Source organism: Pezoporus flaviventris, unplaced genomic scaffold, assembly GCF_033815535.1.
Source record: "Pezoporus flaviventris isolate CSIRO_AGI_PZ_B2104156 unplaced genomic scaffold, CSIRO_AGI_Pfla_v1 ptg000002l, whole genome shotgun sequence".
In the NCBI taxonomy this organism is placed as follows: Eukaryota; Metazoa; Chordata; class Aves; order Psittaciformes; family Psittacidae; genus Pezoporus; species Pezoporus flaviventris.
This window is the reverse complement of record NW_026892550.1, coordinates 53,651,745-53,674,845: the sequence shown is the minus strand read 5'-3', so window position 1 is coordinate 53,674,845 and position 23,101 is coordinate 53,651,745. Positions and strand designations below refer to the sequence as shown.

At 40.4% G+C, this 23,101-nt stretch overlaps 1 long non-coding RNA gene across 2 annotated transcripts; it reads right to left on the bottom strand.

The window, feature by feature from the left end:
- Positions 1 to 775: 775 nt before the first annotated feature.
- On the bottom strand, positions 776 to 19,602 carry LOC133275511 (uncharacterized). 2 transcript variants are annotated; one of them, XR_009745561.1, is made up of 4 exons: positions 19,359 to 19,602; positions 18,818 to 18,970; positions 4,007 to 4,135; positions 776 to 848 (listed from the first exon to the last, which is right to left on the bottom strand). It is a non-coding gene; the product is annotated as an uncharacterized LOC133275511 (long non-coding RNA). The 2 variants fall into 2 exon arrangements; XR_009745564.1 differs by lacking the exons at positions 776 to 848; positions 4,007 to 4,135 and adding an exon at positions 18,127 to 18,258 and having other exon boundaries at positions 19,359 to 19,591.
- Positions 19,603 to 23,101: the final 3,499 nt, after the last annotated feature.

The window sequence follows — 23,101 nt, the reverse complement described above, 5'->3', positions numbered from 1 at the left end:
AATCCAAGCCACATTTTTGAGACACCTGTTCACAGTTGCTGTGGTTTCTCTCATCCTCAAATACTTCAATTTAAACAAGTAGTCTGATAATTTACAGCCAGAAAGATAATTTCACATTGATCATCAAGAAATTTCAGTTCCTTCATTGAACTCTATTAGTGTCTGGGATTAAAACTAGTTTATCATGGAGATTTTAATTGCAGTTATTGCATAGCTCTTAAATAAAAGCTGTTCAGCTAGAAAGCATTAAATGTTACAAGTTCATAGAAGAGCCACCCTGATTGTCTAACACAGAGTTGATTGATGACATTAGTAAAGACAGTTTCCCTTGTTAGTAAAAGTTGTCTTTTCTTTCCCTCTTTTGTTACACAGAATAAGTAAACTCAGTAGGCAGGTCAGCATTTCCTGAAGGGTTTCAAGGAGCTTCCCTCTTAAAACAACGACTTCAGTCTTCAATCAGAAGCAAAGCACTTTTCATGAAAAATGATTAAAAAACATACACAATATGAATCTCCACACTTTTTTCCTCATTGTGCCACAAAGTCATCTGCCTTGGTTTGATCTAACAAGTCACATATCAAAGTATCAAAGTATTCACATACCAAAGTATTCATGTATCAAAGTTCAACCAAACTTCTTTTTTTTTCTAAAGAGAGTTCATTTTCTTAAAGACAACAGCTTCCTGAAATTAAGTGCATTTATAACAGCTTCAAAAAATGGGAATGGAAATAAGAAAAAAAAAAAAAACAAACCAAAAACCACAAAACTACCAGAGTATTGGAAGAGATTTTTTTAAGAGAGGAGCTTCGTGCTTCTGAGTCTTTGTTTCTGTTCATATGGAAACTTACCTGCAAATGATAACATTAATTTTTATTTTAACAAAGATTGGCTATAATCTGTGCACTCACAGCTATGCAGGCTAATGAAATAAAAAGAAGAAACTGCTGCTGTGCCTTCACAGATTTCTCCTTTTCCCTTCTAGTACAGTTTCCTGTAGAATATTAAAATCATACCATTTTCAAAAAGAACCCATGGTAGTTTAACTTAGAGGACAATATTCCCACACCCAAGCCAATGTCCTTTAGTCTGCCTCTTTTCTAGCCCCTTAAAAAGGAAATGCAGCTGTTTTCTGTGGCCTTCTACAAGTGTACATTGTCCCATTGAATTCTCTGAAGTTTTTACTGTAACCGTGCAATGCATTCTGGATTAAAGTTTTAAACAGTCAAAGTCCTCAGCTCTGGGGCCCCAACAAAAGAAAGATGTGGTCCTGTTGCAGCAAGTCCAGACAAGGGCCACAAAGACCATCATGGGGCTGGAGCACCTCTCCTATTAAAAGAAGATGAGAGAGTTAGGCTTGTTCAGCATGGAGAAGAGAAGGCTCAGGGGAGACCTTGTACCTAAAGGGGGTCTACAAGAAATCCGAGGGGGACATTTTACAAGGGCATGTAGTGACAGAACAAGAAGGAATGGCTTTAAGCTTAAGGAGAGTAGATTCAGATTAGACATTAGGAAAACATTCTTCACTGTTAAGGTGGTGAGACCCTGGAACAAGTAATCTAGAGAAGCTGCGGCTGCCCCATCCCTGGCAGTGTTCAAGGCCAGGTTGGATGGGGCTTTGAGCAACCTGGTCTAGTGGAAGGTGCTCTTGTCCATGGCAGGGGGGGTAGAACCAGATGATCTGTAAGGTCCCTTCCCACCCAAACCATTCTGTGATTCTATGAACTATTAGTCCTACTGTTTTCATTGTTAATAATCTGCACCACACAGCTGATGAGTAGATATTAATAAAGTTTCTGCAATCTCACACATCACAATAACTGGAAAATTCAAAGAACATAATTATCTTACAGATCCTGGGACAAGGATACAATCCTAAACAGAACTCTCCCTTGCTCACTGTAAGCAACATGCATTCTGGGAGATTGACTCACATTACCTAAGGCTAGGCTCTTGCACTTAACTACTGAATTGTAGTTTAACCACTGAATTGTAGTTTAGATTGGATATAAGGAAGAAATTTTTTCCTGTTAGGGTGGTGAGGCACTGGAATGGGTTGCCCAGGGAGGTTGTGAAAGCTCCATCCTTGGCAGTGTTCCAGGCCAGGTTGGATGAAGCCTTGGGTGGCATGGTTTAGTGTGAGGTGTCCCTGGCCATGGCAGGGGGGTTGGAACTAGATGATCTTAAGGTCCTTTCCAACTCTAACTATTCTATGATTCTATGAATTTTCTCCCTGACTCCACCTAAACGCAGCAAGAATCATGTTTCTGCTGGGAGCCCAGGGAATTTACCTGGCTAACAGCCACATAGTCTGTCAGATGCCTGTGGATGGCTGGGGCAAATTCTTCCCAAGCCCACCTGTTCCCCCGAAGAGCTATGCATAAGCATCATCACACTAAGCCTAATGATGTAAAAGTTATTTTACATCATTACAGTGTATTCATTACTGCAGAAGACAACAGCTGAACAGAGGTAACATACCAGGAACTCCTGATGACTTTGACACACTGACTTGGCTCATATAAGACTGATTCAGTGTCGTTTATTCATTTTATTTGACTACAGCCACTTGTATGTGGCTCCAGTATAGTACGTCGCTCCAGTAAGAACACCACACCCAAAATGGACTGAACAGAAAAGGGAAAGAATATAACAAAACCGAGATGTTCTTGACCTCCCCTTTGGTTTTATACACCTGCTTCTGCTTTATCCCAGATATTCAACCTCAAAATGTAGACTTGACTTGAAATGGAAGAAACATGCACCAATCTGAGTTAACAAGCTGCTTTCTAGCTGAGGAGTCATACATACATCCATTATTACTGGCCTAAATATAGCAATCTTTGAGAAGCTGTTAGAATAGCAAAATGTGGCATATGGATGCAAAAGTAATCTGTGGATAAAAGGAAAAGATGGTGAAAATTTGTTTTAAACAGATAGTTATATAAATAAAGCATTTTGTCCCAACTTTGAGTAGCAAAAATTGCCATCATTATTAATGATGTCAGAACCAACTGCTCTGTCTGGGGTCTCACTGCTTTTACTTGAAAATTGGCAGGCTTTCAGGGAGTGGGGTCAGCTCCAGACAAAAGCTATGCAGATTCCTAGCACTCTTTGAATGCTCTTCAGGTATCCTTTCTACCCATTTTGCATATCTACACATGATAAACCTCTTGAGAACAATGGTCCTTACTGCTCAACATTTTGCAGAGTGGAAGTCAAGTCCAGTTGGGCCATCAGTGAATTTATTGTGACAGCAAGGCAGCAAATACAGATCATGGTCCATAGCTTCTTCATTCTCCATCATAGATTCACAGGCCATTTTAGAGGCCCCAGCAGAACTAGCCTGGCTGGTCTACTTATTAGCACTGATAATCAGCTCAGAAAGTGTAAATATTGTACAAACCATAGCTTTAGCCCAGAAGAAAAAGAATATTAAAATACTAAATATCTTGATATTAGGACTCCTCCAAAATCTCTTCTTAGCCCTCAAAATTAGGACTGTAAAAGTAAATACTGTGCACATATTGCAGCCACACAGGAAGATTCCTCAGCTGCTGTTAGATCTGGAATTTCACATGAATCTGTCACATAGGAGGAGAAAGAAGGAATTTGAGGAGCAGACACGAGACAAATACCTTGGTCAGGATCTCACAGCATCAGTTTGCATTTCTTTCTTTTAAGAAGTGCACACCTTTAGTGTCACTATTTTGATGTGTGCACCTTTTGCTGGGTGGAAGCTCTCCCCTCCATCCAAGCACACTCTCCTCTGTAAATGGGAAACTGGTTTAAGGAGCACAGCTACAGACAAAAACACCGAGTTGCTGTTATAGGATTGGCTCTTCTACATCCATTAGCACAGGAAAAAATTACTTGTGGCCTAAAGGGAAGGAAACAAGAGGAGCAGCTGAGAAGCAACTTCCTCAGATGGTGAACTGTGCATGGAGGTCCCTGTAATATGGGTCCCTAATATCCAGCCAAAGGCAAAAATAACAGTGAGACAGCTTACTGTAATGGGTAGGAAGACTTGCTTTTAGGCAGCCTCCTTTTCCAGAGTAATTCAAGCTAAGAGTCATTTCCTGAGAACACATTCCACTAGAGGCTTATGCAATAGACCATTTGCAGCACACTTTACAGCCTGCAAAGATAAAAGCAAAGTTCAACTGCTCATACTCCAAAGCACTGGCAAAACACAGTCCTCCCTCACCCCAAATCCACATTCTGACACACCACCACAGAACACAGGCTATATTCATTAGTCAGGTTGGTTACCAGGCTTGATCCATTTGAGTCTGCAAAGCTGTCAAAACAAAAGTCACAAAATGACCAGAAAATGCTTCCACCATAGCCATGACAGACAGCCCAATTTGTTCAGTTTAAAAGCTGCGTGCATCAAAAGCTTGCGATTTTAAAGACCCCAGCATGTCCATTTCCTGGTGTTACAAACACCTGATCAATCTCACCTGACAAACACTGTATCCATCACTGAGAACAGCAAAAAGGCTTTCTAAAAGATACACCACCTTTTCCACCAGTGTAGCAATGATGTGACAAGATGAGGTTTCGCCCACAACTGAAACACTGCCCTCTCAGGCTACTTGAAACAAAGGACTTGCTAAAAGGAGATGGTGTACTGTGAAAGTAGAGCTCAAATTTGCATTTCATTAAAGAGAGTCATGGAAACGCATCACATTAAAAAAAAAAAAAATAAATCATCCCACAAAAAGGATATTACTGGGATGGTCACTGGAAACGTTTTCCTTTGGAAAAAGGGAAGATCCCCAAGGAGTTAAGGTAATGATAACACAATACTCGTAGAGGAGCATTTGTAATGGGTAGCATTAGTTCTACTGTAACTATCAAGACATACTTCCCTGTGTCATAGATGAAATATACTAGACAAAACACCGCTGTCCCACTATCACTGTCAAAGAAACATAACATCAAGAACGCAGACACTACAGCTTATTTAGAGTTGTCAGATTAACATGAGGAAGTCACACAGATTTATCAGTAACTCCTGATAAATTAAATGAGAAAGCATTTACAATTAGTAATTTATTAGTAATTTTCTCATGAAAACAACAGTCAGCTGTAGTGATGGAAAGCAAACCTTTTCGCACATCTGTTCTTATGCCTCCTAGGTAGATTTCAAAGGCACAACCTGCACAACATGAGAAATGTTTTCAGAGCCTTACAGCTGGATACATTTAGTTACCCTTTCCTTCATTTTTTCCTGTAAACATGTACATTCTCAGTAACTTTTCCCATTTATTCTGGAATGCTATAAATCTAATCAGGTATCAGGACACTTTGGATTTGTCTTATTTCTCAGATCACTTGGAAGATACAATACAGACAGTATCAATGTATGAGTTAGGTGAATTAAATTATTACTAATGTCATAACAATTTATTGTAGAAGTTTTAGCTTCATTTTAAAGGGGAAAAAAAAAGCTTTTTCCAAGGCTTAGAACAGTATTAACTGCTTTTCAGGCAGTGGTTCTTTGTATAGTACTGTGTTGGTTCCAAACATCAGTACAGGTGTACTATTACTGAACGTTGCAAGTAGACCATCTGACAAGATGCCACAGCCAGGAGCCATTATTTAAACCAGTCCATGCCCTAACTTCATTGACAATTACAGTAACTTTTTTTTTCTCTCCTTAATTCCTCTGTTTAATCTCAAAATGTCATATCCCTCTGATTAGGTCAATACATACACTCTAACAGAACATTTGAAAACAGCAAGTACAGTAACTTCCTTTGTGCCTGCACGAGGTCATTAAAGAAACACAAACCTTAAAATTCATGACCAAGCCTATGCCATTTAAGCTCAGCAATCAAATTGCAAGCTTTCTGCATGCAAGAGGGGAGATGTAACTTCTGCCAAGATGACATTTATACTCAAAGTAAACAAGCAGCACAGCCTGCATTTCCTGACGTGGCAGGCTGTTTACAGGTTCTGATTTTCAGGTGTTGAACACTCAAACCATAGAATAGTTAAGGTTCGGAAGGACCTTAAGATCATCTAGTTCCAACCCCTCTGCCATGGGCAGGGACACCTCACCCTAGACCATGTCGCCCAAGGCTTCGTCCAACCTGGCCTTGAACACCACCAGGAATGGAGCATTTACTACTTCTTTGGGCAACCTATTCCAGTGCCTAACATCCCCTCAGAGTAAAGAACTTCTTCCAACCTGAACTTCATCTGTTTAAGTTCGAACCTGTTACCCCTTGTCCTATCACCCCAATCCCTGATGAAGACTCCCTCTCAGCATCCTTCAGATACTGCAAGGCTGCTATGAGGTCTCCATGCAGCCTTCTCTTCTCCAGGCTGAACAGCCCCAACTTTCTCAGCCTGTCTTCATATGGGAGCTGCTCCACTCCCCTGAGCATCCTTGTGGCCCTGCTCTGGACTTGTTCCAACAGTTCCATGTCCTTTTTATGTTGAGGACACCAGAACTGCACACAATACTCCAAGTGAGGTCTCACAAGAGCAGGGTAGAGGGGCAGGATCACCTCCTTCGACCTGCTGGTCATGCTCTTTTTCATCCTGCAGCCCAGGATACAGCTGGCATGTAAACAAGCCATACACTTGTGAAAACACAAACCACATGTTCCAATCTGAAACTTCATTCTAGGAAACAGAAGGGACTCAGTTAAATTGTAGATTTTGCTGCCCTCAAGTATTCCTCCAGTCTGGCCATTAGCACTGATACACCCAAGCATAGCAGTGAACACACAACTCCATTTGCTTTGCTGAAGGGGTAGAAAAATGTGTTTAGAAGGAAGAATTGAGGAGTAAACAAATGGAGACACAAGATGAGGGTGTTTGTGGGAACCACTTAGAATGACATCACTGCTAAAATAACCTTGCAATGTGAAGAAATTGGCTGCAAGTAGGTTCACAGCTATGAAATGCCACAAATCCTTAACATGGTTTGAAGCTGTTTTGCTGAAGGGAAGGAGCCATAACAGCTTGCCTGGATTCTGAAATGTGTTTGGGAAAAATGTAAAAAAAAACAAAATCAAACCAAAATGACAAAAAAATGACAAAACCAAACCGAATCAAGCAAAAAACCAAACAAACAAAAAAAAAAAAAAACCAACAAAAAAAAACACAACCCCCCCCAAAACAAACAAACAAAAAACAAAAGACACAACAAACCCAAGATGTACATACCTGCAGACAACATCAAGAAAGCCTTAGTGAGCACAACAGGGCTTACTCAAGTGACCCTCCTATTTTCAAAGTGCAGCCTTTACCAGTAAGTGACTGTCAGCTTTTGCTCTTCCCAAAGGCAGGCTGGGTTACAAAGCTCTTAACACCCCTCTTTCCACCAAGTATATTTATCTCAGCAAGTCCCAATGGGTCTGAATCCAGCTACAACAAACCTTCTGGGCACTTGTGACTGTTATGAAATCGAGTGACTCAGCCAAGCTACATCAGAAAGATAGTATCTTTTATTTGTTCACAGAAACTTAATAGCCAAGGGGGGGGTGGTGGTGGGGGGGGAATTGCAAACCTCACAAGCGTCAGAAAAGACACATCCTTCATCGTATGAAGCTTAGCCCTTCTCTCTGACCTAAGGCAGGTGTTGCTATATGGCTGTCTCCTCATACACTTCTGACTGTTCTGCCTCCCTTCTCAGACCCACAGCTCTGTTCTTCAGAGACTCTTAGCCATCTGCCCAGTGATGCGATTGAATTAAAGGTATCAGCGTTTATATACCACCATCATTTCCCAACTTATGTTCCCATTGCCATGGTGAGCAGCAACAGAGCCTGAAAGATAAGGTCAAAACATAGCCTAGATATCTCCCACAAGCCATCTGGAAGAATTGCTTTCTGAGGAATTCTCTGGCACATATTTGCACTTGCTCTGTGACCCAAAGCCAACCTCAACTCAGCACTCTGGACTCCTAACTGAGCTCCAAGGACATCTGGGAACAAAAGCCATCCCTACAAATCTTGAAAGCATACTCCTCTCTTACCAGTTCCTTATAGGTTATCACCATTATCTCTCTAGTCTGTGTCAGCCTCATTCTGTTTCCTTCCACAGTGTAGGAGTCAAGGTCCCTGGCACATACCTGCACTGGCTTGCCAAGCACTCCAACATTGTAGGAATCAATTATCGTTTTCCAACTGTCAGAAACTTTCCAGCCTATCCTTGCACAGATTACAATGGTAAGGTATTACAATGTATGTTGCATCTCAATATAGTATTTGTGAAGACAAAGAGAATCTCTCCCCCAGTTACTATACCACTGAAAATGAAATGTCATTCTGCTTGTCTTGGATTACTCATAGATAATGCAATTAGCATCACAGTACAGTTATGTAAACTGTTAATCAAACATCAAGACAGAGGAAAAAATAGGAGATGTCAAATAAACTATGGAAAGAGACATGAAGTACAGACTGACAGACGGCACATGCTGAAGTGCTGCAGGAAAGATGAAAATTATTGCAGTAAGCATGTCAATGTAGGCCAACTTAAGAGGGAGGCTGGCCACCTGGTGAAAACCTAGACCAATGCAGGTGTTCAGCTTGCGAGATTGTGTCCTGGAGACACAAAGCATGGAGCACCAGAAAGGCTGGAACAATACTGACATGACACTCTCTGTTCTGTCTCAGCAAGAGTTAAATCATTGGGACCAGCTGAAAATTGGATTTTAGTGTTTGCCGATGTACCTGAGTATTAAATAGGATTATTCAAGAGATGAGAACAGAAAGTACAGTATTGACAATGGTGTCAAAATATCACAATGGCGATACCACAACCCAGCTTGGCATCCTAGACTTAAATGAAATACGCACTGAGCAGACTGAAGCTTTTCACTTCTGTGTTATCTCCTGTATCACCTGAGCCATATCTGGATTAGTCTTAAGACAGCATTTTGGGATCTCTATGCTACATGAAAAGTAAAAGAAGCTTTGTGTCAGTTTTAGCTTGGGAGACTGGTTAAAATCCAATGCTGACTGCAGCCTATGTGGAATCAAATGCAGACTCAGGACTTCATTTTGACTTAGGTATCACAATACTAAGACATCAGCTGTTTCTCTGCTGTGAATTGCAACAAACCTTCTCCATTAATAAGTTTTGATGTCTTAGCTGCTTTCTGATCTGAATAACGATACAGTTTGGAAATTCTTGCTCTCTATCTTAGAACACACTCTTGAGGAGTCTGTGAAAAGTTAATTTTAATCTGGAACACCAGCAAGATGCAATACAATCAAAAAAACCTGATCAAAATTAGGAAAAAAGACAGTGTGCTAAGGAAAACAACTAAAGATTTGGCCAGAAAACAGGCATTACTCAAAGGAATCATAGAACAGTTGGGGTTGGAAGGGATCTTCAAAGGTCATCCAGTTCAACCCTCCTGCAGTGAGCAGGGACATCTTCAGCTAGATAGGTTGTCCAGACCCACATCCAGCCTGGACTTGAATGTCTTCAGGGATGGGGCATCTACCACCTCTCTGGGCAACCTGTCCCAGTATTTTACCACCTTCACTGTAAAGAATTTTTTCCTCACATCTAGCCTGAATCTCCCCTCTTAAAATAGGGGAGATGGTTTAAAACCATCACCCCTCACTCTATTGCAACAAGGCCCTGCTAAAAAGCCTGTCCCCACCTTTCTTACAGGCCCTTTAAGAACTGAAAGGCCACAGTAAAGTCTCACTGGAATCTTCTCCAGGCTGAACCACCCCAGCTCTCTCAGCCTTTCCTCATAGGAGAGGTGTTCCAGCCCTCTGATCATTTTTGTGGCCCTCCTCTAGAACCTTCTCCACCAGCTCCGTGTCTTTCCTGTACTGAGGACACCAGAGCTGAAGGCAGGACTGCAGGTGGGGTCTCACAAGAGTAGAGGGGCAGAAACACCAACTTTGACCTGCTGATCTCACTTCCTTTGATGCAGCCCAAGATACGATTGGCCTTCTGGGCTGTGAGTGTACATTGCCAGCTCATGTCCAAGAGAAAACTGCCTCATGTAATAGAAAAAGTGACAGTAAAGACTTGTGAAATTTTTGTCTGCGTCTCTCACTTCAGATCAAAAATGCCCTTCAACGTTTTGTTGCTTCAGTCCTAAGAGACCTGAAATGCTTACCTTGAGCTACTATTGAGCATACAAATCAGTTCAATGAAAAAGACCAAAAGTTTAGTAGAAAGTGCATACCATAAGCTTAGGGGCAAAAATCAAGAGCTATGTCATTCAGTAGGCAAAGATTTCACTACAGACACTCAGACTTAGAAATAAGCCCCCTCTTGAAAAAGCCCCATGCAAGTAAATGAGCATATCATAAGGAAGAGCAAAGGCTCTCACTGCATTATTTCTGTGGGAATGTATCACTATCAAACTTCCATTAAAGATTTTTTAATCTAGGATGGAACTCCAGAAGGAAACTAAAGAAATAGACTTAATCTGCTCTGTGAGTACCAGCACTTCTGTAAAACAAATAGGGCAGTGATTAAGGACTTTGCAGTTTCCAACAGCTTTGAAACCCAATCTCATACAATATAAATACAGGCCCATGACTCATCCATCCTCTTTTCCACACCTCCTCTGATTACATTTGTATCATGCATATTAGAAAAAATATCAAGACAGTGCCGTTTGCTGCACTACAAGTTGTAGAAGCACAAAATGGCATGAAATGCCTAAGCCTTTTTAATAATGCTGCTGTTCTCCACTGCAGATCACCTGGCATGCCCGGCTTGGGTCTTTGAAAAAATAATGCAGTCACTCCCTGATTAAATTACTCCTGGAGTGGAAAAGACATTGAGCAGCCTGCCTGTTTCAATTGGCTGGGTAGGGACTGAGCTCAATGAATATGGAAATAATTGGAAATCCTAGACCAATATAGAGGAGGAGGAATATATGACCCAAATAAAGGGCATGCTGGAGTTGCCTGAAAGTAAAATCAGTGTTATAGCAAACAAGAGAAAAATCCTTGGCAGTGGGCATAGGAGCTAAAAGACAAATAAAGATGACTTCAGCAAAATGCCAGGGAGTTTCAACAGAGATGAAAAGCTGCTTCAAAAGCTCCTTACAGGCTGTCATCCTAGGAAAGAGGTAAAACTGAGAATTTGTTAAATCCTAAATCCTAATTCTAATCTAGACCTTTGTGTCTCTCTTGCTGTTGAGGTTTAGTAAGTTTACAAGATTACTAAGCAATTGCCAGCCAGGTTTCTTTGACTTGGATTCTGAAGCTATGACCTTATTGTAGACAAAAAATTTCAGATCAGAATAGAAGAAATGGATGACTATGTTAGAAAAACTACACAGCTTTACCAGCAGATGATCTTGTTTTCATCAACTCAAGCAAATGAACTGCAAAGTAGGTAAGAAAATTACAGCCCTGCATTGACTGGAAAAAATCCGTAACATACCTCCCTTAAATCTCTAAAAAAAGCCTACATTTTCCTTGGCCATGGCTCACTTGCACACCTGTGCTAACCAAGTATAACTAGCATTGCAGTGTTAAGAGGTATGTTTGGTGAGACAGAAGCGTTCTGCTTCCTACATACTACCTGCAGCTAGAGTAGAAGGCATGTTCATGCATCCTGTATAGCACTGGCCTTCCCAGCACATATATCATTCCCTGGAATTGCTGGCAATCAGAGGATGTTACAGCAACCTTCTTCTACCTGGCTGTCATAGCAAAAGGCAGACCCAGAATCAAGGGAGAAAGGCAGTTTAAACCACAAATGCAAACATACATACACAGTTCTAAACTCTTCTCAACTCCTCAGAAAATTAGGGCTACTGACTCATTACAATACTTTTAAGAGGTTCTGAGATGAGCTCTGAAAACACACTTTTGCATGTACTTTATATTTGCAATGATCTGCTGTCTGAGTATAGCTAGTTCCTAAGGATTTTATGAGTGAAGTTCTTTTTAACCTTCTCTAATGCTAAGAAATTTTCCTTTCATTCCTTTAACATTATATAAGTGCTTTTCATTTCCTGAACAATTCTTGGAGAAAGCTAGGATATTTATGGAATAGCTTATTCATTCATTCATAAATATATATGCTTGGTTCCATTAAGCATGAGAAAACTTCACCACGGAAGTATCTCACACTATCCCACAAATTGGAAGGTGACATGTTCTTTAGGCTCTTTTCTATGTCTGTTGTTCAAACAAATCTCTACATCAGTTTCTAAGTCAGTAACTACCACTTTCATATTAAGTGCATCAACCTAAAATACTTCTGGCTTAATTTGCTAGGATTTGAGTCAATATTCTGATGTGTTATATATTCCTCTCAAATGATTTTTTAGCAGTCTGATGAGAAAAAAAAACAACAAAACAGTGCAGGTAATCTGATCCACAATATAAACTACTGTATATTTTGCTAAATATTTTTTACAAGCTTTCCAAAAGTTGATTTAAAATCTCTTTCCTGAAATCAAGAGGCTTAACCTTCTCACACACAAAGTAGTAAGAACTTTCCTGTAAAAAATGCACTTCAAAACTGTTAACTTTATTTTTAAACTATTCTAACTTAAGAGGAACGGTTGTCTTAAATACTGGTTCCACATTAAAAGTGCCTACAGGAAAGGCCATTGGATGTGCCTCCTTTCCAAATCAATACAACCCTTAAAGTTTCCTGCTGTGAAGGATGTTAGTACCTATGTGATCATCCTAAATGTTAATGGAAACAACAGCTGTAGGATACATGAAGGGAAAGAACCCAACTATAGACATATTCCGCACTGGACAAGTTGAACTCTACCTAATTCTGTTATGATGACCATGGCCAGCACTTTCACAGCTATCTTCTCTGAAGTAAATTTGTTATGGAAAAATGCTGAAAAATCTCTGAAATGGGACTAAACCCCAATTTTAAGGCTGAAATATCCTGCCTTGTAACTCCTCTCATATGTAGTTGAAGTACCACCTTGGTAGAAATAGCAATACAAGTAACATAACATCTACTTACCTTTCACCATTTGCATTCCAGCAAAAGATGTGAGTGCTGGTCCAAGTAACATGTGAAATCACTGGAGCCATTTGCTTTAGTACATGCATCTGGGAGTCCTTTGGATATTCAATCACTCCTGTGGTTTAAATATTTCAGCCTGCTATTCTTTATCAACCCAACTTTGAACAGCAGTGATCACTTGGTAAACCTTGTCCAAGCCAGGTGAGTTACAGATGGCTCAAGTGTTTTGAAAATGAAACGATTCTTATTTCTAAATATGGCCATACAATAGAATACAAACTAGCAAGCAGAGCTCTGAGGTGAACTGCAGGAGGCTTAAATCCTGCTTCTGGTTTTGCCACTGGCAAGACTCTGGGTGAGTCTCTTCACCATATACAAAACAGGAACAGTAAGAGAATTCCCTCAAACTCTGGGCAATATTACAAACAGATGATTAATAGGGATATCTGGCTGCAGGCTTTTGGCTTTGAAAATCTTGATCCAGCTTCTCATGCTGGAGAGGAAGAGAGGATTATTCACTTTAAGAACTGTCAACTATTTATAGCCTTAGATATTAAAAAAAAAAAAAAAAAAAAAGGTTTGCAGAATATTTGCAGAAATAGCAAGCCAGAAACCTATGGCTGCCTCAAGCCTCTCCGGCAGAAACAATTCCCAGTGGTATCTGCACACTGTTCCAAAGTTGCCGGAGTGCATATTGTTCCACGTCTTCTTGCCAGCAAATTACAGGACCACTTTTGGTCACAGTGGAGAGGAAAAAGGAAAACAAATATTTTTCCCCCAGGGTTTCACTTCAGTAGAGTTTTTACCAGTGTTCTATTATCCTTTCTTTCCGAACAGGAGGATGATGCTTCATGTCCAATGACTAGTTTATGTTTCTCTGTTATCAAGGCAATGCAACATGAAACTAATAATGTAAATGGAGGGGTAGCCCACTTCATCACAGGCACAGGCTTGGAAATGAAAGCTATCACCTCTTCCATTTGCTACTGAAGATGATTCATGCTTTTCTACTTCAAAACATTTAAAATAAAATCTGAATGAGATGTTGCCTTGAGTCTTTTGCAGTTCCTTCAGTTACACATGTTCAAAGATCTTTTTCCACTCTACTGACAACCCCTCAACTTCCACCTGTTTGGTGAGAAATGGCTATTTTTCACCTTTCCAATTAGCTTAATAGCTAATTTACCTGATGGATCACAACTAGACAGCAGTAGTGGCCTAAATAAGTGAAGTTTTCCCTATTGTTTTCCCACCCCGCCCCGAATCTTTGCTGGATATTGACCAATCTAGCTCACAAACATCACTAGCAAAAATTAATTTACTTGGATGTCTGCATTGCTTCATGCAACTCAGTTGTTCTTACTATGCTCATTCCACTTCTGCAAGCCCCTTCTCTTGAGCTGGGAGCAGGACACCAATAGAACTGGAAGAATGCCTACATGGCTTCAATGGGACAACAAATCTGCAGCTTCATAGGGTAAACTGAGTACTGTGTTAAGCAGCACCACTGAGTGCTGCAATTGCAGAGTAATAGGCCCCAATATAAGAAGGACATGTGGCAAGTCCAGAAGAGCACCATGAAGATGATCAGAGGCCTGGAGTTCATCTCCTATAAAGACAGGCTGAGAAAGCTGGGCTTGTTCTGCCTGCAGAAGAGAAAAGGCAGCTCTGGGGAAAACTTACAGTGGCTGCCCCACCCCTGGCAGTGTCCAAGGCCAGGCTGGACGGGGCTTTGAGAAACCTGGTCTAGGAAAAGAAGCCCCTGCCCATGGCAGGGGAGCATGGAACTGGATGATCTTTAAGGTCCCTTCCAACCCAAACCATTCTACGATCCTATAAAGATCCTATCAATGTTTAATGCTAATGTATTCATAAGAACACTCCCATTGGCTTTAATGCTGCTTGGCATGCAACAGTTACTGTATCACAAGTCAGCCTAAAAACCATACACCTGTTGATGATGAGTCAGAAAACAGAATCCAGAACTGTAACTATTCTAAAATTGAGGAGCTAAGCTTGCACATTTGAAAAACAAACAAGCAAAAAAACCCAACAAATGACACCCCCCAAAACAAACAAACAAAAAAGGATGAATAGCAAACCAACTATTGCTTTCAGTGTAAGGAAAAGTACTTATTTTACAGAACTGAATGTTACATTTCTTCCATAGCTTCTAGTAAAGGCAAGAAGCTATGTGGTCTGGGCTGCTTCTGACAGTCTACAGAAGAGATATAAATAATCCATGATCATCTGTCAGTCTCAGCCCATGTAGTTAAATGTATTTAGAAGTGGTTACACTGATGACCCTTCAAAGCATGGACTCAAAATTTCTGAGGAAAAAAGTGAAAGAAATATGCTAAGTCTCTATAGCCTCATCACTGATTTCTCTGATGCCTTCCAGTCACTAGAAACTTAATAATAGGCATCCATCCAAACAAAGAACATCACAATCAAGAATTCCAAGCACATTACAGCTTGGAAAACCAAGCTGCCGTGTCTGTGTTTCCTAATGAAGGTGTGAAACAACACCTCTTTCTGTACCCCTGAGCTGTTACTACCTATAGCCATAGCTTAAATGAGTAGTTAACGGGCCGAAACAAGTGGAAACCTGATATTAAGGCCCTAACTTCCAATGTTTTGCTGCAGCTGAGGTAGAACACAAGGAATAAAGTTCCTTCAGCTTGATGAACTGGCTCATGGTATTTCCTGAAGCAGATTCTGACAACTGCTATTGAGCTGGCCAAGATCCCTGGAGGTTGTGGGAGACAGTCAGTGTGTGGTATTTTTATCCAAGTCTTTATTCTCAAGCCTAAATGCAATCAAGTTGCAATGAAAGGGTCCCACTCAATCCACTCAATTGCATGAAAAGCAAAACCACTGGGGTTCACTTAGGCCCTCCAGCAGCATGGCATTCTGCCAAAGGCCTCTCTTCAGATATAACTCCTTAGTAATATTATAACAGTGCTGATAGGCCTATCACACACTCAGCCTAAAACGGACACACAACGACATAATTTGGGTGAAATGTTTGCACCCTGAAGAGTTAAGAGAAAAGCAATTTGCCAAGTGTGCTACAGACACATTTCTCACTAACACTTCAGTTTATGACCCCCACGTCTTTTATCCTGTCACCTATGTCAGTGGGCTCATCCCTTAACCAGTAAGGCATAGACCTCTGCTATCTTCAGACAACCAGTCTTCTGTCTCAGTGAAAGGAAAAAGCCAGTCACAGCTCTGCACAATACTGAATATGTTAATACACTCATTGGTACAGAATACAACACAGCATGAAGATATTTCTTTTGGAGAAAAGTCCCAAAGGGAAGTGGTTTATGCCCTTATTGGCTAACCAGTCAAGAGTAAGAAGGTAATACATACTAATAAAGATAACTTTCAGTCTCCAACAATAAATAAGAACAATGATGACACCTTGCCTAGATAATCACAAATGAAATGGGTCTGGGGATAGAAGACTGCACTCTCTGGAAACTTTTGTAGAAAAGACTGCATAAGAAATGAGAAGTTCCTCAAGAATCAGAAAATTGCCTGAGGCATGCTCTCAAAGACATGCTATGATGGAGCCTTGTTTCATCAGAGAGTAACTGATGGGAGACCTGTGAACAGGCATTTTTCCAATGGATGTTGCCTGAGAGGTAAGCTATGTGCAAATAAGAAAATCTTGTCAAAAGAGGATCAAATCAGTAGGACTAGGTAAAACTGTTCTAATATAAACTAGGTATAAACAGACTAAGAAATTTTGCCTTTTATTTTTTGTCTCTATCTTGCAAAAGTGTTTCTCTTGCCTATTTTAACTGTTACAAATGAAAGTTTTTACTGCATTTCCTCTTAACCTGGCTTGAGCTGTGATTTAGACCAGACAACAGCTAGCTTTTCCTTACTAACAGCATGGCAATCCATTGACCAGGTCACTAGCATAATAAACAAGCACCCAGTTAACCTGACACTGTTCAGGGCATGCAAGGAGGAATGCAACAAGCTACAGATTCTACTATGTTGACCAGATAGAAAGCTGGCACTATAAAACACCAGGGAAACAAATACCTTTCAGTAACCATTGATAAGCAAGAAGGCTGGAATCCAGGAACACATGGCAGCACGTTTCAACTCCAAAGATTCAAAAAAAACCATCAAGGCACCTACATCATTTACATAATTTATCCTCCTTCCCCATTCATGCTTTCTGGCAAAATAATGTCAGTAGAAATGTCAACACATCCACATCACGGTGTGCTAGTCGCGAGATTCCCTTTGAATAACAGGTCTGACTACCTCATGAACTAGAGGTCAAAAGGGAAGGAACACAGCCCAGAATGCCCTCTGCCAGTTACGGTAGATCAGAGATGGCATCTAATTCGTTGAGAAACTGGTTCAGAAAATGTGTTATATAAAAACTGTATTAGCTCATTACACTGCTTAATTTTATTTTTTTAAGATATCTAACTTGAGATAATTTCAACAATAGGGAATAAGATTTTTCATTTTTTTGACAGTAGAAAACAGGTTGCAGACATAAGTTGTGTATTTGCACCATGACAGGATATGGCTTTACAACCCCCAAAAATAAGATGACAGAAAATGCTAAGAAGATTTAGGTGTGATGTTGACTGAAGAATGTTAAACCTCAATGGGTTTTAAAACCACCTTTGAAGGGATTTATTTATTTGAGTATTATAAATGCTTATAGTAGTATTTTTGCTCTGTGAGATTAAAAAGAGTTCTCTGTAGCTTTGTAACTCTATCTTGTACCATTCTTTACCCCATAACAAGCAAAAAGCCTCTCAAAAAATGGTTAAAAGACACATCTCTTGACTGGAGCCAGCACTATTTGGAATTCAAAGAGCAAACAGCTTCAGAGATGTGAGGAGGCAAATGAGCCTCCTCATTTTTCTAAATTAAAATTTTTTGTCGACTTGCAGCACAGCATGTCTGCCTTAAAAACGGCTTCCCCTTGTAAGGGGTGTCACAAAGATTTAGGTTGATTGAACAACAATAAAATTGCAGAAAGCATGCATCAAAATCCTGAATTACAGAAACTGTAACCTTGCTATAGAAAAGGCAAAAAGATAAAAAAACCTCCCCTGAATGGCAAGTTCTTACACTGCTTGAAAAGAAACGTAAACAAGAAGTAGTATTTTCTAATTCCCCAGGCACTAATCATAACTCACCAACAGTTGTGTCCCATACAATTCCATTTGCAATGCAGTTGCACATGGCCAATATTGCAGTGACACCTTTCAGCTGTAATGAACCTCATAAATAATGATTCAACCTTTTAACGATATGCGCTTCCTATAACAGGCAACATTAAATAGATAAGGAAATAAACAGTCCAATACGAATCATTATTTTTCTATTTTATTTTGGAGCGCTGTTAAAAAAAAAATACACCAAAAATGCACTGTATATGTTTGAAAACAATTCTAGTTAAGTTAAACATTACCATAAAAGTCATCATCTTACAAGGAAAGTGATTCACAGTGGAAACAATTTGTAGCTCAGTTTTACAAAGTTTGCCTAAGAATTGCCTACCCAGGGCAAGAAATCCACTCACTCACAAACTTAATGTGATAATAATAGAGGAGAAAACCGAAGCAATTTCAACAATGATCTCTCATTAATGTAGGTTACACAAGCTAATAGAAATATGCAGATATGTAGTAAATATTGTTGAAATAAAAATACAGGATTTTAAGTGTCACATACACAAGGAACAGCTTTGTGACAGATACATTCACATTATACCAACAAGAAAAATAGCAACAGGATAATCTTAGCAACTATAAATGAAAGAAATACTGCATCTACTTCATAATTTCATTTCAGAGATACGGAAAGAAGATTGCCTTACCTCACACACAGCTTGAAGAGAGACATTAACAATATGTTTACATCCTTTCCTAGTTCCCTTGACAGCATCTAAGATGAAATACAAAACTGCAAATAACTATCTTCCCTGCAGGCAGCATGTGCTTAGGAGTAACATGCTTCCCAATAAAGTGCACTGAAAAGAAGTGGAAAAAAAATAATTCAGAAAGACAATCCTGGCAAAATAAAAAGGCAAAAAGTTTATACTTCAAATTCACAGTAAGTTTTATTGCATTTTGAGGGAGTAAAGACATTCAGGAATTAAATAATACAGACATAACTGTGATGTCACCTCAATTCTCAATAAAATATTAATTTAGTACATGTGGTTACAAAAGAAAGACAGTAAATTCATCTGCGCAGAACTCAGTCACTGAAGTCCTGAAAAGGTTCCGATTCCAGTAGTAGGCACACATGGGCTCACATGATACGACCTTATTAATTTGTTTTTCCTCCCAGACTGCGGTGCTTGCTAAAGCTACACCCAAACGTTAAATGCCTTGGTCAAGAGTTCATCTACTGACCTGCAATGAAAGCCTTGTGTTCAGCTCCAACATTTTCTAACAGCAAACAAGAAAAAAACGGTTTCATGGAATGAACTGTTAAAAAAGAAAATCCTCACATAAGCTTTCCCCAAGGGAGAAGAAATATCCACAAGCTTTAAATTGGCCAGGCGGATTTAAGAGGAAGCAAAAAAAAAAAAAAAAGAAAAAAAGAGAGAGAGGCAGCTCTTTCTGTTGCGTCAAAGAGCCCACTGTGCAATAGGAACAGTGAACAGAGTTGTTAAACTGGCAAGCTTTTGCTGAAGACAGCTTTTCAATATGCTCTCAGCATCGTCTCCCAGGGCTGGCTGGAGACAGTCCCATTCCTCTTATATGAGCTACGCTCCTTCAAGAGGCAATCACTCTTAAGGACGGTTTCTATAAACATGCTGTTCAACTGGCTTTGCTGTGCAAAAGGATGGTAATCACACACATAGACATACCTGCACTCCTGTATCAGAACTGCATGCTCCAGGGGAAAATGGAGGCGTATTCAAACTAGTGATTATCACCTCAGATTCAGAGCAGCATGCTACTGATGCCTGCCTGCCTGCCTGCTAAAACTCCTTTCGCTGCTTCTAAGTGTGCTTCAGTGTGCTGTTGGAAAGCAATTTTGAAAGGAACAGTACTTACAGAGGAAACCTCTCATGCAATTCTACTGGGACGTTGTAGTCCAAGCAGCGCTCACTGATTAAAGGAAATCAGTAGTCACATGCTGCTGACTAGCTCTGTGTTTAGTGCAGAGAGCTCGCATAGCCACCAGAGACCATAGCTACAAGGGATGAGCTAACTGTCACTCACAGGAATGACCACTATGTGAGTGAAAACACCTTCAGAGGCTGAAGCAGCGTATTTACAGTGACAAGAGCAAGAAAACCGGGCAATCTGGTTAAACTTGAATAAAGCCACATTCATCACTATATACATGGCATTACTACACAGATCTCTGAAGCCAAGAATACCACCCTGCATCCCTTTTACAAACCATGGAGACCTAAACAAAGGCAACTAGAGCACAGTCCAACCTCCTTCAATCTGTATCTGGTCAGCTGAACTGCTTTCTGGGCTTCCCTGCCTATAAATGAAACCTACAATGGCTTTCTCAAAAGAAAGTTGCAGACACCAACATTCTGTGAGGTGGACGCCACTCAAGGCACTGCACACCTGCAAGATGTGTTCAGAAAGAACCTACAAAAAGAATGGGATTGGTAAAAGGAATAAAAAAGGAGAAATATAAACTGTGGAATGCACTTTTCAACGTGACTGCAGGATTAAAAGCAGGGACAAACATATGCAGCTGGTTAATTTAGAATTTCTTTTCTATGTCTACACCTTTCAGAGTTGCCGCATAGACATTATGAGCCTGAATACGTGGGAAGGCAGCAGGAGGAAAGAAGTATGTCCAGCAGATACATTCTGCCTATATATTTTCATATCCAGTTCTTTCTCTACTAGGAAAACTTCTACATGGAAAAATTATTTCTTTAATGACTTCTCTTCAAATCCCTCCAGGTGAAAATTGATTTCTCTCCTAAAAAGTGTTTTCATAAATGGCAGAATAAGTTTATGGATAAAGCACATTCAATTTACAGTGAAATATGGTGTTTTCTAAGCTTTTAGCCCTGTAAACTGAATGCAAGGTCCTATTTGTGCACCAAGCACTGTGCTGCTGTATTATGCTCTGAACACACTGGACAACTCACCACGTACAGAGCTTCAGCTGTAGTGTCACTGGATTCATATAAGCATAGCTTTGGCCACATGAGAGTCTGGTGATTAATAATTCCGTCCCTGCTGTGTGAAAGATAATGACAGTCTGGTTCAGCTTCCCAGATCTAAAAGCTAGGGAAGTATTTTAACACATCTCATAATAATAATACCTGCTTGTAAGACTACCTAAATGTTTTCCCCTATAAACACAACCTCCCCACCGCTCATCACTCTCAAACTGCAGGCTGAAGGAAACTGATCACATCTGTTCTTTGCTTGAAATGAATTTTTGGTTTATCTTAGGACCGTAAAAGAACAGTTATTTGCACTTTGAACAGGTGGCTGGACCAGATGATCTCCTGACGTTCCTTTCAACCTAAATAATTATGTGATTCTGTGAAATGAGGTCAATTATTAAAAACTGCCTTAGGCTACTGAAGAAATTAAGTGGATTGTGGCCAACTCTATTGTTTTGAAGCCAGAATTTGGATTCAACTGTGAAGATTATAGACAACCCCAGAGTCAAAGATCTCCACTCCGTCATTTCATGAGAAGCTACAGAATCTGTTGAAAGATGCACACTTGTACTCACATTGCCCCATAAGGTTATTAACAGATACTGCCATATGGAGAGGGATGTGCTGGATCCCACACATCTCATGCTGTTCTATTCTTAGGTTCCAAATGTCCTTTTGGTTTTCCTTCTGATCTATAACACAGACATCCAATCTCAATCTACTGTCCTTCAACTGCAAAGGAAAAACAAGACACTTGGTCTCAGCCTCAAATTCTCAGCGACTGGCAGCCCAGACAACACCCCTCAGCTGTACAAATTGCTCTGCACAAAGCCCAAGGACACAGAATTGGTGAAAAAAAAATCCACAAAACAACAAAACCTTCCACATGATTTTGCATAGTTTTTGCATAGACCACACAGCTAGCTCAACACAGACTCTCTTCTCCAAGGCTTCACTCGTAAGATACTAAAGGAGGCTGATCCTTTTCAGATTTTTCAGTATCTATGCAAAGCTTTAGAAAAGAGAATAACTTCCTTGTTATCATATCATGCAGCATAGCAGTTATCCTAACCCTTGCACCTCCACATCACAGACTGCTTTAACCCATACTACGAACTTGACTTACTAGCCCCAAGTACTTGTAAATACACCAGAGTCCTGTGTAATCAGTAACAATCTATGGGATCAAGTCAGGAAACCCAACACAGAATGGATGCTATCTGCTAGGATTATATCAGTGCAGAAATTTAGAAGATGGAGACTGACATTCAAAGCCCTCTGCCACTATCCAGTGCCAACCTAATGCCTTCCAAATACTCTCTGATCTCTAGAGTCACAGTTGCCCTAATAGAGCCCCTCAGTTGTGGCACAAAAACTATTTGTGGTGCTACAACCAAGGTCTGTAATACTGCCTTTGTGCACATCACACATCTGTCCTTATGCTGTGTCAACTATACAGCCTGGATCCACTACATGCTTTTGCTGTTACTAAGAGACCTTCCTCAAGAAATGCATGTATCTTCCCAGGATAAAAATCAACCTTCACAGCATTAGATGACTAAACTGCCTTGAGGTCAGTGCTGCCTATTTCCTCCTACAGAAGGTTACAAAGCCTCTTCCTGATAAACAAGGCTCACGTAGGCATTTCAGCTGGGTCCTGAACTCCTGCAGGAAGGAGGCTGTGTGCACTTTCAGTTGGCTGGCTAACACCGAGACCTTCAGCATGCCCTGCACTGTGGAGATCAAAACAGCACAATCAGTGCAAGGACTCAGGAAAGCCACTTTAGGTGGAGAGGAAATTTCAGACCTTGACATAACTAGCCCAGCCCCACCAGCTCACAGGCTCAGCTCCTGGGATGTGATATGTCTACGCAGTGCCACGGGCACAGTGCTGGTTTAAGCAAATCTCAGTTGCACATTGTTGAAGGCTAAGTGCATTTCTGTGGTGAAAGGTTCTGTTTTCCCTTGGCGTCTGCTGTTGGAGACCTTGATACTGGG